A 14941-nucleotide genomic window follows, 5' to 3' on the forward strand; every position below is an offset into this window, starting at 1 on the left:
GAACCAGAGAGTGGCAGTGGTGAACAAGAGGGTGCTGTAATGAACCAGAGGGTGGCAGTCATGAACCAGAGGGTGGCACTGGTGAACCAGAGGGTGGCAGTAATGAACCAGAGGGTGGCAGTGATGAACTGGAGGGTGGCAGTGGTGAACCAGAGGGTGATGAACCAGAGGATAACAGGGATGAACCAGAGGGTGGCAGTCTTGTACCAGAAGGTGGCAGTGGTGAACCAGAGGGTGCTGTGATGAACCAGAGGGTGGCAGTGGTGAACCAAAGGGTGGCAGTGATGAACCAGAGGGTGGCAGTGATGAACCAGAGCGTGGCAGTGGTGAACCAGAGGGTGGCGGTGATTAACCAGAGGGTGACAGTGATGAACCAGAGGGTGGCACTGGTGAACCAGAGGGTGCTGTGATGAACCAGATGGGGACAGTGATGATCCAGAGGGTGTCAGTGGCAAACCAGAGGGTGGCAGTGATGAACCAGAGGGTGGCAGTGATGATCCAGAGGGTGGCAGTGGTGAACCAGAGGGTGGCAGTAATAAACCAGAGGGTGGCAGTGATGAACCAGAGGGTGGCAGTGCTGAACCATAGGGTGAAGAACCAGGAGATAGCAGTGATGAATCAGAGGGTGGCATTCTTGAACCAGAGGGTGGCAGTGGTGAACCAGAGGGTGCTGTGATGAACCAGAGGGTAGCAGTGGTGAACCAGAGGGTGGTAGTGGTGAACCATAGGTTGACAGTGGTGAACCAGAGAGTGACAGTGGTGAACCAGAGAGTGGCAGTGGTGAACCAGAGGGTGCTGTGATGAACCAGAGGGTGGCAGTGGTGAACCAGAGGGTGATAGTGATGAACCAGAGGGTGGCAGTGATGAACCAGAGGGTGGCTCTGGTGAACCAGAGGGTGCTGTGATGAATCAGAGGGGGACAGTGATGATCCAGAGGGTGTCAGTGGCAAACCAGAGGGTGGCAGTGATGAACCAGAGGGTGGCAGTGATGAACCAGAGGGTCGCAGTGGTGAACCAGAGGGTGATGAACCAGAGGATATAAGTGATGAACCAGAGGGTGGCAGTCTTGAACCAGAGTGTGGCAGTGGTGAACCAGAGGGTGCTGTGATGAACCAGAGGTTAGCAGTGGTGAACCAGAGGGTGGTAGTGGTGAACCAGAGGGTGACAGTGGTGAACCAGAGAGTGACAGTGGTGAACAGAGAGTGACAGTGGTGAACCAGAGAGTGGTTGTGGTGAACCAGAGGGTGCTGTAATGAACCAGAGGGTGGCAGTGGTGAACCAGATGGTGATAGTGATGAACCAGAGGGTGGCAGTGGTGAACCAGAGGGTGGCAGTGATGAGCCGGAGGGTGGCCGCGATGAACTACAGGGTCGCAAACGGGCTGGACACGTAGAAACAAGATGGTCGCAACCGTTGCGACCACACAAGTAAGTTTGCATTCCCGAACTTGTAAAAAACCCTCGCAAACTGGCAAAAACTCTTGCGAACAAGCAAAAGAACCAAATTCACAAATTCGCACGAATTCGCAGATTTTGCGAATTGCGAGTTCACTTTTGCACGAATTCGCGGAACGCGAATTTGAAAATTTTGCCCATACTACATGTGCCCAAAAGAGAGGTCAAAGGGGAAGGTCCAAAGGTATCGCACTCCATCCTCTAAGACTTTGGAGGTGATCGGGCGTAGCGTCTGCCTGCGTGCCAGCTTAGAGGTTGCCAAGTCCTGAAATAACACGTATTTGTAGCCCTGGAATGTGGTCTCTCTTTTTTTCCTCGCCACCCCCAGAATTGCCTCTTCGGTAGAGAAGGAGTGCATCTTGACCAGGACATCCCTCGTGCATTGGCGCTCTCCAGCATGCACCGCCCCCACGCGATGAACTCGACCAATCTTCAGCACTCAGGACCCCACTGCATCTACATCTTGGTGGAGCACTGCCATCTTCTCAAATTGGTAAATGTTTCATCATTTTTTAGTGACCCCAGAAGAAGGGCGCTGAGTCGCTCCAAAATGCATTGGGTTTTTATGAAATAAACACTGCCTGAGATGAGCCTGGCATTAATCGTATTTATTGAAGAGGTCCGGATGGCCACTGAATAAATATAAGAAACCTGAAAAAACAAGCCAAAAATATTCCAGACGTGGATTTCTAAAATATGGAACATGAAGAATTTAGTAAAAGTGGAGAAATAAATAATGGCTGAATATGAAGATTTGGAGAAAAATGGTTAAAGTTTTGAATGCTGCAAGGGTGGCGTAATTGCTGTGCATTTGGCTGGGGCATGAATGTGTCCCATTTGTATTTGTCTAGGTCGTACCTGGTGGCATTTGGGCATGCCACATACCAATCTGCACGCTATCACAAACCTAATGGCAAGGAAGTTGGAAGAAAAAAGAAAAACTGTTGAAAATTTATTGTGCATCCCTTATTTTTGAAAATAAAGTGTTGTAACTTAGCTCGTCTAGGGTTTGCACCCACCGATGAGATGAATGGAGGGGAATCAAGAAGAAAACAAGAAGCAATGAACCCACGTGACTGGTGAAACATCAGGGCTCATCACAAGCATTCGAAAAACATAGCATCCAGGAATAATGATTCCAGCGGATTTATAAGTGCATCGGTTGAAGGATAATCAGGAATTTTAAAAGTAAATATGGACAAGCATGATACAAGATAACCGGGACATTGCATTGTGGGGAATACAGTCTATTTTAGGTGTTGAGAAAGGTGGTGGCGGGAAATGGATATCTTGGAGCCTATCGTGAGTTAAAAAATGTGGCCAATAGGAAGCAAGGAGGGCGGGTCCGCAGGCAGATAAGCATGCAGGTGATGATGTTTACTAGCAGAGCCGTAACCGTTGGTGAAAGGGAGAGGCTTTTTAACCCACACGGCAGGTATGGGCACTTAGAGGACTTTTTGACATAAAAAATAGTCCAAAACGCAGGGGATTTTGAGTTAAGGTTGAGATCAAGAGCACAGAAAACCAAGAATAAGAGCAGTTTGAAAGTTAAGAGCTAGACAGGGAAGGAAGGTGCGCTATGAGGCTGGCGTTCAATTGTGTAAACATTTCTGTGGAACACAAGACAGAAGGTTTAAGGGGTCAGACGCAGATGCGGCAATTTAAATATCAAGACACTATGTGGGTTGGAGAAGTGAGTGGGTGTAGAGGGTTGCGGGTAATGGAGAGATACGTCTGCAGACAGCCCAGTGCTCAAGTCGGAAGAATACAGGGAGGGGTGATTTATTAATTAATTTGATAACGCTCCAAGAGTTTCAGTTAAGATTACCACGAGCCACAAGTGTAGAAATAACAGATGATTATTAGGCTATATTTCTGTAGAAACCAGTGTGTTGATTTCACTTGATGTAAAATGCACTATTGTGAATGGATGACTAATTGGTAAATGTTTCATAATTTTTTAGTGACCCCAGAAGAAGGGCGTTGTGTCGCCCGAAATGCATTGGGTTTTTATGAAATAAACACTGCCTGAGATGAGCCTGGCATTAATCGTATTTATTGAAGAGGTCCGGATGGGCACTGAATAAATATAAGAAACCTGAAAAAAGAAGCCAAAAATATTCCAGACGTGGATTTCTAAAATATGGAACATGAAGAAGTTAGTAAAAGTGGAGAAATAAATAATGGTTGACTATGAAGATTTGGAGAAAAATGGTTAAAGTTTTGAATGCCACAAGGGCGGTGTAATTACTGTGCATTTGGCTGGGGCATGAATGTGTCCCATTTGTATTTATCTTCTCTGAAAAGTCAGCCTTGAGCTGGTCCATGGAGGCACGCAGGTCCCCCTTTATTTCCAGGCAAAGCTCGGACCTAAAGTCCAGAAGAGAAGCCACCAGATCTTCCCTGGTGAGCACCATGTGGGGGCTCTGGTCGCAGTCAGAGGCAGCTGGCGCTTTATCAGCAGCCGTGAAATAGCGCAAAACTTTATTCAACAACTTTTTAGGTGGCATAGGGGCAAAGAGACACTCCGAGGTGGGGCCGGGTACAGGGGTCCTCTGAGTCAGTGGTCGGCGCTACTCCAGGCAGCCCTGTGAGCTGGAGCCTTGTGTGGAATGCTTGGTGTCAAAACAGGAATGCTTTGTTGTCACAGCCAGGCAGCCACCTTAAGGTCAGGCGCCCTGCAACAACCTCCACCGAGCTTTTGGTCAGTTCCAGCCCCCTCTCTCCACAACGAGAACTGGCCGGGGCCTTAGGGTAGGTCTTCCCCCATTAACCTCCCTCTCACATTGCTGCCGGGCTGCTGAATCTCTCCTCAGAGATGATCACTGGACAGACGCAATGTCAGGGTCAGGCAGGCAGGGCCCCTTGGTCTAACTTTCCATCAGGCCTACCTCCCGCTGGCAGACAAACTCAGTGGGGGAGCAGAGGGCACCTCCCCAGGCCAGGCAGCACCTTCTTTGCTACCCCCGTCCCAGGCAGCAAGGGCACTCATCGCTGATCACCCGCAGTCAGGCCATCACCGTGGCACAAGTGAGTTCCCTGCTGCTCTCGGCATCACGGCCCAGGCCGCCTGGGCTCCCGCAGTGTGTCTCAGCATGCTGTGAGCCCCGCACAGCTCTGCTCACCACCGATTAGGGAGAGAGCCTCCAAGCAGGCTACCTCAGCATGGACAGCCGGGATAAGCACCGGGACACCGGCAGCCGATCCATGCGTGCCAGGGCGCCCTCCGTCTATCTCCATGCCATCTTGAGTGTGATCCTGGCACTCCAGACCACTGCCTCGCTGCATCCCATCCACGGCACGCAACTGGACCAGAGGTAGAGAAAGTGCAGCAATGCAGAATGGGCATCAGCTGGAGTGATTTTCAAGCCCAAGTGGAGTCTCGCAAAGGGGCGTGGTCAATGTAATTAAGGGCGTGGCTTAAAAACACATAGCTAAAGGTTTGTGCTTAGCATAGTGTGCCGCCTGACTGATATTCTGTTGTTTCTGTCATTGCATTCAGATATTTATGATACAACAAGTAACATGGCACCTACAAGTCAGGACTATAGGCTTTGTAAATGGTTGTTAGTTGCATAAGATAAATAAGCAGGAACTATGGCTTGTAAATAATATTGAAAAAGCTTCCTCTTAAATCCCTGGTGACACCACAACAATGTTGCTGCTCCGGAGTTTCAACAAGCATTGGCATAGCCAATAGGTCTCGCCTTTGGGACTTATAAGGTCCCAAAGGTGAGACCTATTGGCTATGCCAATGCTTATTGTTTTTTGTTTCCTCCCATGGAGCACCAGCAAAGTACTGTATCCTTATGCTTTAGGTGTTTATGTGTCCCTTTGAGGACTACTTTGCTTTCTTGCCTACTTGTGTTTCACTGTGGGTGCTGCTCTCTCCTCTGACGGCCAGCAGCATTCTCAGTTCATGGTTGAAGGCGAACCCCTATCGAGCAGGTCCTGATAGTACAGCACAATCGCCATGGTCGCTCAAGGAGCATCTCATTTCTTCAACCCCCTGGGCTTTGGGGTGTGCATGTACAACAGGCAGGACCAGAAACACTCTTTATACACACACTCACACCGAGGGGCATCAACAACCTCAACGCAGCGAAAACATCACGTGATCCACAACCACCTACATTTTATCTTTTTTCCGTCTTTTATTGATTTCAATCTCAGTTTTCCCCCTGTCTTGTTTCCTCTTTTTTATTCATAACTTTTTCTTTACCTCTTTGTATCTTTTCGTTTGCTCTATTTGTATATATTTGTCACGTACGCACACAATATATCTGTCTCTAATACACAACAACACATTAATACCATAGGATAGGATAGGATAGGATAAAAATGTGTAGAGCGCACTAAACTAAAAAGGTGTCAAGGTGCTAGGCGGGAGAGTGGGGAAGCAGGCAATCACCAACTACGATGCGAAAAGCCAATTCTTTAGTATCTTCTTAAAGGAAACAAGGGATTTTGCTGTAGTGATAAAAAGAGGCAGAGTGTTCCAAAGTTTGGCGGCCGCCACAGAAAAAGAACAACCCCCCCACCTGGAGTGACGAAATCTGGACAAGACAAGCTTTTTCTGTATGGAGGACCTCAAGGTTCTGCCTGGGTGTACCAGTGGAATAAGGTTGCAAGGTGAGATGATTCAGTACCATGCATGGCCTTGTACACCAAATTCAGAGCATTAAAGGTGATGCGCTACCTAATCGGAAGCCAATGTAAGTTATGAATTCCTTCACTAATGAAGTGATGTTTGGGAATGTTCAGCATGAGTCTTGCCACAGCTTTTTGCACAACCTGCAGCTTGTTCAGTGAGCCTTTACTGATGTTGAGGTATAAAGCATTGCAATAGTCAAGCCCTGAGGTGACCAGGGCAATGATGGTGGGCCGGTGAAGATCTAAGGGAATGTAAGGCAGCACTTTCTTAAGCATTTTAAGAATATGAAAACAGGTGCTAACTGTACGGTTCACCTGGGCATCGAAAGACAGCCCCTTGTCAAAAATGGCTCCTAAGTTTTTGGCAGTTGTCACCGGGACAGGAAGAGGGCCACAGGTTTTAGGCCACTAGGGGGCAGACAAGATTAGCTATCTTATTCGGATACAAACCTTTGACCTGCATTATTGTACAGCAAATGCATTAACCCCATGAGCTGTTTTGCATCACATCCATACACACACAGACACACATGCACACATATACAGAAATCAACATTCATTAGTGCACAAATGCTTAGTGACTAAGAAGCGTACAAAAACACATATGCAGGGTAAAACATACCTTCCAGCACTGAAGCACACATGCCATAAAACACTAGCATATGCTCACAGACAGGCATCAAGGGGCACAAAGAAAACACCTACAAGTGCAGTGGTACACACACATACCATTCGATTATAAGCATTTTAGGAGTCACCTCTGTAAAGTTTTCAACAAAGTCAAACAAAATCTTCTCAAAAATAGGTGTCTACCTGCATGCACACCCACGGGGTACAACCTTGAAATTGTTTTTGCTATACTTTAGGTAGAACCAGTAAAAGAAAAAAGCATTGGCAAAGTCAAAAACACAGCAGCCAGTGCCAGAGCTCTTGGCTTTGCCAATGTTTGTTACAGATTTGACATTAGCCAAGACCTTTAGATTTGACTAAATTTGTATGTATAATATTCTCACTTAAAGGGGCTGTAAGGTAGCCATCTTCATTCATTGGTTTGGTATTGTGGCATTCACATATGTCGTCTGCCCACTAGAACAAATAGCATGGGACTACAGCACAGCCCACTGAAGCCTTCGACTCACTTGCCAGAGAATAAAGCTTTCTGTCCTTTTACAAAAAGTGGTTCCACAAGAAAAGTAGTTCCCTTTTGTGCCAGGGGCTGCTATGGCACTTATTTGTGCTTTATGAAACAAAAATATTGGTGCTTTCAGCCATTTGTTTTAGATTAATGAGGGCCAGGCAGCTTTTCTAGCAATACAGATTTGCAAAAGAAATTACCAAAGAAAAGAATCATTGACAAAGTCAAAAGACTGGTGGCAAACAATAGGCCTATTAGCTTTGCCAATGCTTTTTTCTTTTAGGGGTGTTCAGTTATACATAGGGGTTCATTAGGATGTCGTTCGGAAAGCCTCTGACCACAGGGAGGAGGCTTTCAACCAACATCCTTGGTTTAAAATACTACAGCCTAATTACAATGTCAGCAGTCAGAGTTTAAACTGGCCAGTTGGACCGATTGGCTTCCGACAGGCTCAAGGAGCCCTTCGACCAGTTGGAGGCCGCACATAATTCCCTTCAGGCGGCGTTTTCGCAGTTGGGATTATGAAAACCCTGTTAGAAAGTGACTTTTGGGGGCCCATCCACGGCCTGTGTTTGGGGACATAGGGGAACCTACAGTTCCCCCTGTAAATCCCAGCACCGTGTGGCAGGCACCATGAGGTCTGTTCCCACACCGAAACAGTGTCAGGCAGACTCACATCTGCCCAACATCGTAATTAGGCCTATGATGTCTTCTTGGTTATATATACGGTAACAAAAATGCTTTTAACACTTTTTTATTATAGCTTCTCAACATGCTGCACAGCAGTCACACTGGTCTACAAAATAGCTGAGAAATATTGGCAACGCCAATAGCTCTGGCTAAACACTATAAGGTCTCATAGGCAAGACCTATTGGCTATGCCAATGCTTGTTTGCTTTTACGGTGAATTGGTCGGACTATTTTGAAAAATATTGAATCTGGAATACTGACTGGGCCAGTAAGATTTTTTCCATGCAACAATTCAGATTTTCATGGAAATTTCTTTCCATGAAAACCTTTTTGTCGAAAAAAAAAATATTTCAACAGTGTGGTATTTCTTCAAAATGGAGATTCAATAGGCCATGATTGTCAGTCTATTTTTCCCCATTTTGGAGTTTTGATTTATTAAAGGTAGTACCGTATCAGGGTGCTGTCTCAGCTATGCTGCATGAATGGTCTCTAGATTGGGGCCCCATCAACGCCGTTTCTTCAGGCTACAATGAATCCAAAATGCCATGGCCAGGCGGGTTTTACACCTGCACTCATGATAAATGCTACAGCTCTCAATTTCAAGGATCTGGCGTTGGGCATTGTATCAAGTCAACTTGCTGCTCTACCCTACTCCAAAGTGAAAGGGCAGGTATGCACTGTCTTTCCTCTCCTTCCCCCTGCGCTGGCACCATTTCGGCAGCCTAGCCACAATGCAGGCTCCCTTTCACCATTTGCATATGGTTGGATTCAAACTGGGGTGGCATGATGAGCAAAAAAATTATGGATTAAACCCAGATATCTTAACTGCGGGTAAGTGGTTGAAATATTTTAGCACTCCGTTCATCATCTTGTAGTTTTTGCTACTTTTAGAAAGTCAGCATTTCTCTGCTCTTAAATCTCTGTGTGCCTGCAGCCTGTCTCAACTACACATCTGAGGTGGGTGACAGCTTGACTTTGCGTGTTTCATTAGACAGCCACACACAATGGAAGGGTAGGTGTGTGTTCAAGTAAGTGACATCCTTAAGTCAGGTTTCCGTTTGCAGGTAAGTTTGTTTTACTTCTTTTCCAAGACAGAGCTCCCAGCCTCAGCAACCGCCACTCCGAGAATGACCAGAGAACCTAGAACGAAGCAAAATTCCAAGGATGATCAGTCAGCCTCGCGCGGCAAGGCAGCGAGGAAACAGAGAGGAACATCATAACATATTTTCTTTTCTTACAGAAAAACACACGAAACACAAAAAAATAAAAAGAACAAAGAAAAAAGAACATTTGCATCAAATATTGCAAAAATCAAAGCATATGAAAATGAATAATGCATTATATCAATGAAACAGTTAATGATAATATGTTATGTGAACAATGCATTATATCAATGAAACAGTTTATGATAATGGCATATGAGAATGAACAATGCATTATATCAAAGAAACAGTTCATGCATTATATCAATAAAACAGTTTATGGTAACATTTATGAAACATCTTCTCCCCCTAAAACAAAAAAAGATATATATTATCAAACAAATAAGAATGAAAAATCAATACCTAACAAAATCATCATATCTCCTTGGAAAACAAACCTCTCGTACTCGTTTAACTTGTTTTACTTCATGAAGATTTTTGCAAGAAAAAGATTGTTGTATAGGAGAACTTTCAACAAGAGTACCAAAATCCTTCTTGGAATAAAGGGCAATTCTCCTAAAATTCTAACTTTGGCTATTTTCTAAAACAACATGCCATCTGTGAACCTCTTTAACTCTGAAAGGATCAGAAAAGGTATTTAACCCATGCTCTCTTCTACCCAATTTGACCTTGACGAGATCACCCACTTCAACTCTTCCACTCTTACTAGAATGACCACCAAGAGAGGAAGACATGTTCTCTTCATGCAACCAATGAGGAGTTAGCTTAGTTTTGGGCACTCTTCCTCGCATTTTCTCAAAAGGGACCAAATTGGTAACACTATGGACAGTGGTATTATATGACCGTAACATATCATCCACAGCTCTTTGAATGTCACGTCAGCCTTGAATAGATAGTTGAATGGTACCTTTCACCACTCTGTTCATTACATTCCACTATGCCATTGTCTTGTGGATTATACAGTGAAGTACACATGTGCCTTATTCCATAACATGAAAGAAAGTTGCACATGATCAATGATGTTAATTGTGTGCCATTATCTGTGACTGGCACATGGGGAAAATTCTCCTTAAAGAAGATGGGCCTTAGATGTTTATTAACATTAGTAGTAGTAATATTTCTCAAAAACTCTACAATAACCCATCTCGAACATACATCCACTAAAACCATGGCAAAACAATACTCAGAAGAGAGAAAATCCATTGGACCAATGAAGTCCAAACAGACCTTTTCCCAAGGCAAATCTGCATGAAATGCGATGGAACCAGGAGTTTGAGAATTAATCTTTAATATTTTCTCGCTCTCCTTACATAGAGAACAATTCTCTACCCACCCATGAACATCGTCATCAATACCAGGCCACCAAAAGTTAGCCTTGAAACGCTTGATAGTGATAGTCTGTCCAAGATTAACTTCGTGGGCCAAAAGAAAGGGTTTCTTCTTGAGAGATTTTGGTGTAACACATTTTTCACCTCTCATCACTAAATCATCAGACATTCCAACACTGAGCTCCTCTTGTGATTTGACGAAGCTGCACAGAGAAGGCTTAACCTCACCTTCACGCTTCCAGCCAAGGCACATAGCACTAACTAATTCAACAAAATCCGGGTCTTCAATATCCGCTTGCTGCCACTCTTCTTTAGAAATAGATTTAAATTCTTCTGAACACACATCTTCTATGCTTGCTACCAGACAAACACTTACTTTATCAAGATCACAAGAATTCTCAGAATTAATTGGTAGTCAAGATAAACAATCTGCTTGAATATTCTTCCAACCAGAAATATACTCCAAATTATACATGAATTCTTGCAATTTGGCAGCAAATCTCATCAACCGAGAAGAACCCTTATTGTCACCCCCTGGGGATTAAATACTTATGAGAGGTCCTCAAAGAAAATTGTTTGCCCCACACATAAGTACGAAAGTGCAACACACCCCATGCAGCAGCTAAAGCTTCATGCTCGATGACTGCATAGTTTTGTTCAGAACTACTGAGCATGCGAAAAGCAAAAGCAACACATTTTTCAATTCAATTTTTTTTTGTGAAAGGACAGCACCAATGCTGGGAGCACTTGCATCAACTGTAACATAAGTGTCTCTACCAGGTTCAAAAGTAGTGAGGATACCTGCATTTACAATTTCATTTTTTATGTTACCAAAATCCTAATTTTGTGGAGCTTCCCAGGCAAATTGTACACCTTTTCTAAGTAATAAGAGTAATGCTTCAGTCTTATGTGCAAAGTTAGAAACAAATTTAGAGTAGTATTCAACTAACCCCAAGAATGATTTGAGTTGATCCTTGTTAGAGGGAATAGGTGGAAGTCTAATGGCTTTTAACAAATCCTGTTTTGGTTTGACCCCTGATTGAGAAATAGTATATCCGAGATAATCTATTTCGGTAAATAGAAACATGCACTGATCCTTTCTCAGGGTAAGACCAGCATTAAGTAGAATTTGTAACACTTTGGCTTAATTAGAGTAATGCTCAAATTCATTATCACCAGTGATGAGAAAGTCGTCCTGAAAATAAAGTACATGTTTTAAACCTTTCATTAAAGAATGCATCATATGTTGGAAAGCACTGGCTGCAGAGGCCAGTACAAAAGGAAGTCTTTTAAATGGAAACACCCCTTCAATTGTATAAAATGCTGTTAACTTCCTAGAGTTGGGATGCAATACTACTTGATGATAGGCTGACCTGAGATCAAGTTTGCTGAAATATGTTGCCTTATCTATCAAGAGTACCACCTCGGAGATGTTAGGGAGGGAAAATTTATCAACGATGATGTTTTGATTACGAGACCTGAGGTCCACACAAAAGCGAAGCTTACCATCTTTTTTTTGGTAACAACCACCGCAGGAAGCCATTCTGAGGCCTCAACCGGTTCTATGATGTCTTGCTTCTGCATGTCCTCAAGCATCTCCTTAACTTCTTGTCATATCGCAATAGGAATCCTTCTAAGGGCATGTTTGACAGGGTGAGCACTGTCTTTGAACTTAATTTCATGAACGTACCCCAAGAGTTTACCTAGATCAGTGCGGAGAATATCATTATACTTTGACAATACAGAATCAATATTAGGAAAATCTTTAACAACCAAAACTTTGTCACCAGATCTTGGATCTAAAATATTATGCAGGTGATGTTTTTAAACCCAACCTAGGATTGCTTGACCATCATCAGAAATGCACACTTTTCCCAAAGCGGTCCTTCCTTTGAATTCAAAAATAGTTTCCATGACACCCTTGATGTTAATGACCTCACCCCAATAACCTTTAGGTGTGATATCAATATTTGAGGGTGAAGCATTAGGCCAACAATCTTTAAAAATACGAAAGGGAATAATATGGAACATTGAACCTGGATTAACTAAAAGTGTCAATGAAACTCCATTCAACATAAAGGTTGCTTTAGGTCTTTGTAAAACCCCAGGACAATTGTCTTCAACACAAAGAGAAATGTCAGGAGGAACAAAGTCTTCAGCAACAAAAGCAACCCTATTCTTAGATGGATTTTATACAAACTTTGCTGATGTGACCTCTTTTCCCACACTTCTTACACAATTTATCTCGAGCAAAACAGCCATAAAAATCTGTTGCATGAGTCATACTGCCACAATGATAACAACCAACAAATGTGTATTTGTTGTCAGAGAAAGTTCCTTTAGACTTTTGAAGTAGGAAACTATGGTTTGGCATCAGTAGACTTTGGATCAATGTCTGATGAAGAGTCTTTATCAATTTTGTTGACGATATTAACTGTGTCTTCTTCTTTTAACTCAAGAGAATGCATCTCTTGCATGCATTTATCTGATTCTTCAACCACTTTAGCGCTAGCAATTGCTTCAATGAGTGTAGGATTCTTAGCTGCCCAAAGCTTTTCTTGCATCCTTTTATTTTTACATTGAATTATTAATTGGTCTCTGACAGCCAGTTCTTGTAAGCGATTAACCATTTGATCAACAGATTCTTTATCCTTCTGAGGAACCATGAAAAATTTGTGTCTTTGCATGACAATGTTGACTTGCTTTCTGAAGTCTTTGTTTTGCCTCATATATAAGGATTATCAATAGGTTCACAATCTGCACCTATAATTTCTGGCAACAATTTAAAGACACGTTGACCAGCTTTTCCAGGTGAATTTAAAAGAATAGTTTTTTTTTCTTGAAGCTTGGAATCTGAGTGCATCAATAGCCTCTAGGTAATTTTAAAAAATCCCAATCCACTCCTCCCATTCAATTGAAGGGGTGTCACCTTCAATAAGGAAAGCTGGAGGATGGGTTATTGTTTGACTGGCAGCCATAAATAGCAGCAAGGTCAAATAAACTGGAAGAAACTGTTTGTAAATAAATGTAGGATGAGCAAGAAAAATATGTAGAAAACAAATAGTATTGGTGGAGGTTTAAGCGGTATTAGCCCAAAGCAAGGAGTGATAAAAGTTAATGCAAATGAACATTGATTTCTATGTTCGGTGCTCGTGGTTGGAAATCAGAACTTGTGGTTGGCAATCTGGACTCGTGGTTGGCAATCGGGGACATTAGTTGAAATCCCACACAAAATCGCCACATGTTGCGTCCCTTGCGTCCCAAGCGTAAGCGCAATGCCGAATTACTGGTTGGCAAAGAATGGCAGGGAGAAGTTGTACGCTATGTAACGTTAGCGCCATGAAGGTGATTTGAATCAATACTGTGGTTGCTCTGCAACGCGCTATGTGAGATGCGTGTGCCACCAATTTTCCGAGTCAACAAAACGGAAGAAAAATTAGAAATGAACAATACCTTCGGTATCCGGTAACACAAAAGGTAGCACAGTCCCAAAACCACTTTGAGTGCGTGAAACGAGGATACAGACTGTGAGGAGGACGATAAGGTGGATTTGTGCTCGTTGAGGAAAAGCCTGGTGGTCACTTTGAGGCTCGTCACCAAAATGTTCAAGTAAGTGGCATCCGTAAGTCAGGTTTCCCATTTGCAGGTAAGTTAATTTTACTTCTTTTCCAAGACAGAGCTCCCACACTCCTGCCTCAGCCACCGCCACTCCGAGAAGGACCGGAGAACTTGAATGAAGCACAATTCCAAAGCTGACCAGTCAGCCTCGCGCGGCAAGGCAGTGAGGATAGAGAGAGGAACATCATAACAGTGTGTCTGAGTGCCCATCCACATCCTGATGGTTCTTTCTAGGCAGGATGGGAGGGAGCATCTGACACTTACTATTTAATGGGTAGTGTCCTGTCCCCACAAAAAGAACTGATTGCCCCCGTAATGAATCTGGGGCCAGGGCTTGGAAGAAAGGATTTCTATACACTACAAAGACCCTCTTCATAGGCACAACTGGGTATAAGTACTGGGTCTCAGACCCCACCAAATTTGACACTTCTGGACCTTTAAAGATACTCTGTCTGGACTGCTGCGCTGCTACCAGGACTGATACTCTGTAGACTGTGGCTCTGGCAGAACTGCTTCTCTGCTGTGCTGTTCTGTCCTGTTACATTGCCCCTGCTGAGGAATAAATGAATGAATGTCATTTTATAGCGCGCGCATTCTCTGAAGGTGTCTTAGCGCTAAGTGAATCAAGGGATGAGAAAGGAGTATCACGCCGGGTTAGGTCTGAGTGACTTTGTTGTTTACAGGCGGAAATAGCAAGGTCTTTAGCTGCTTTCTGAATAACTGCAAGCTTGGTTGGGACCGGAGGGCAAGAGGAAGGGAGTTCCATAACTTTCCCCCCTGGAATGTCAGTGTTCTACCACCCCAGTTTACTCTTTTAATTCTGGGACTCAGGACCATCTGCACTGAGTTAGATCTGAGTGTTCTACAGGGCGCATACCAGGTAAATTGCTTCTGAAACTA

The sequence above is a fragment of the Lissotriton vulgaris genome, chromosome 4_1 (assembly GCF_964263255.1).
Source record: "Lissotriton vulgaris chromosome 4_1, aLisVul1.2, whole genome shotgun sequence".
Lineage (NCBI taxonomy): Eukaryota > Metazoa > Chordata > Amphibia > Caudata > Salamandridae > Lissotriton > Lissotriton vulgaris.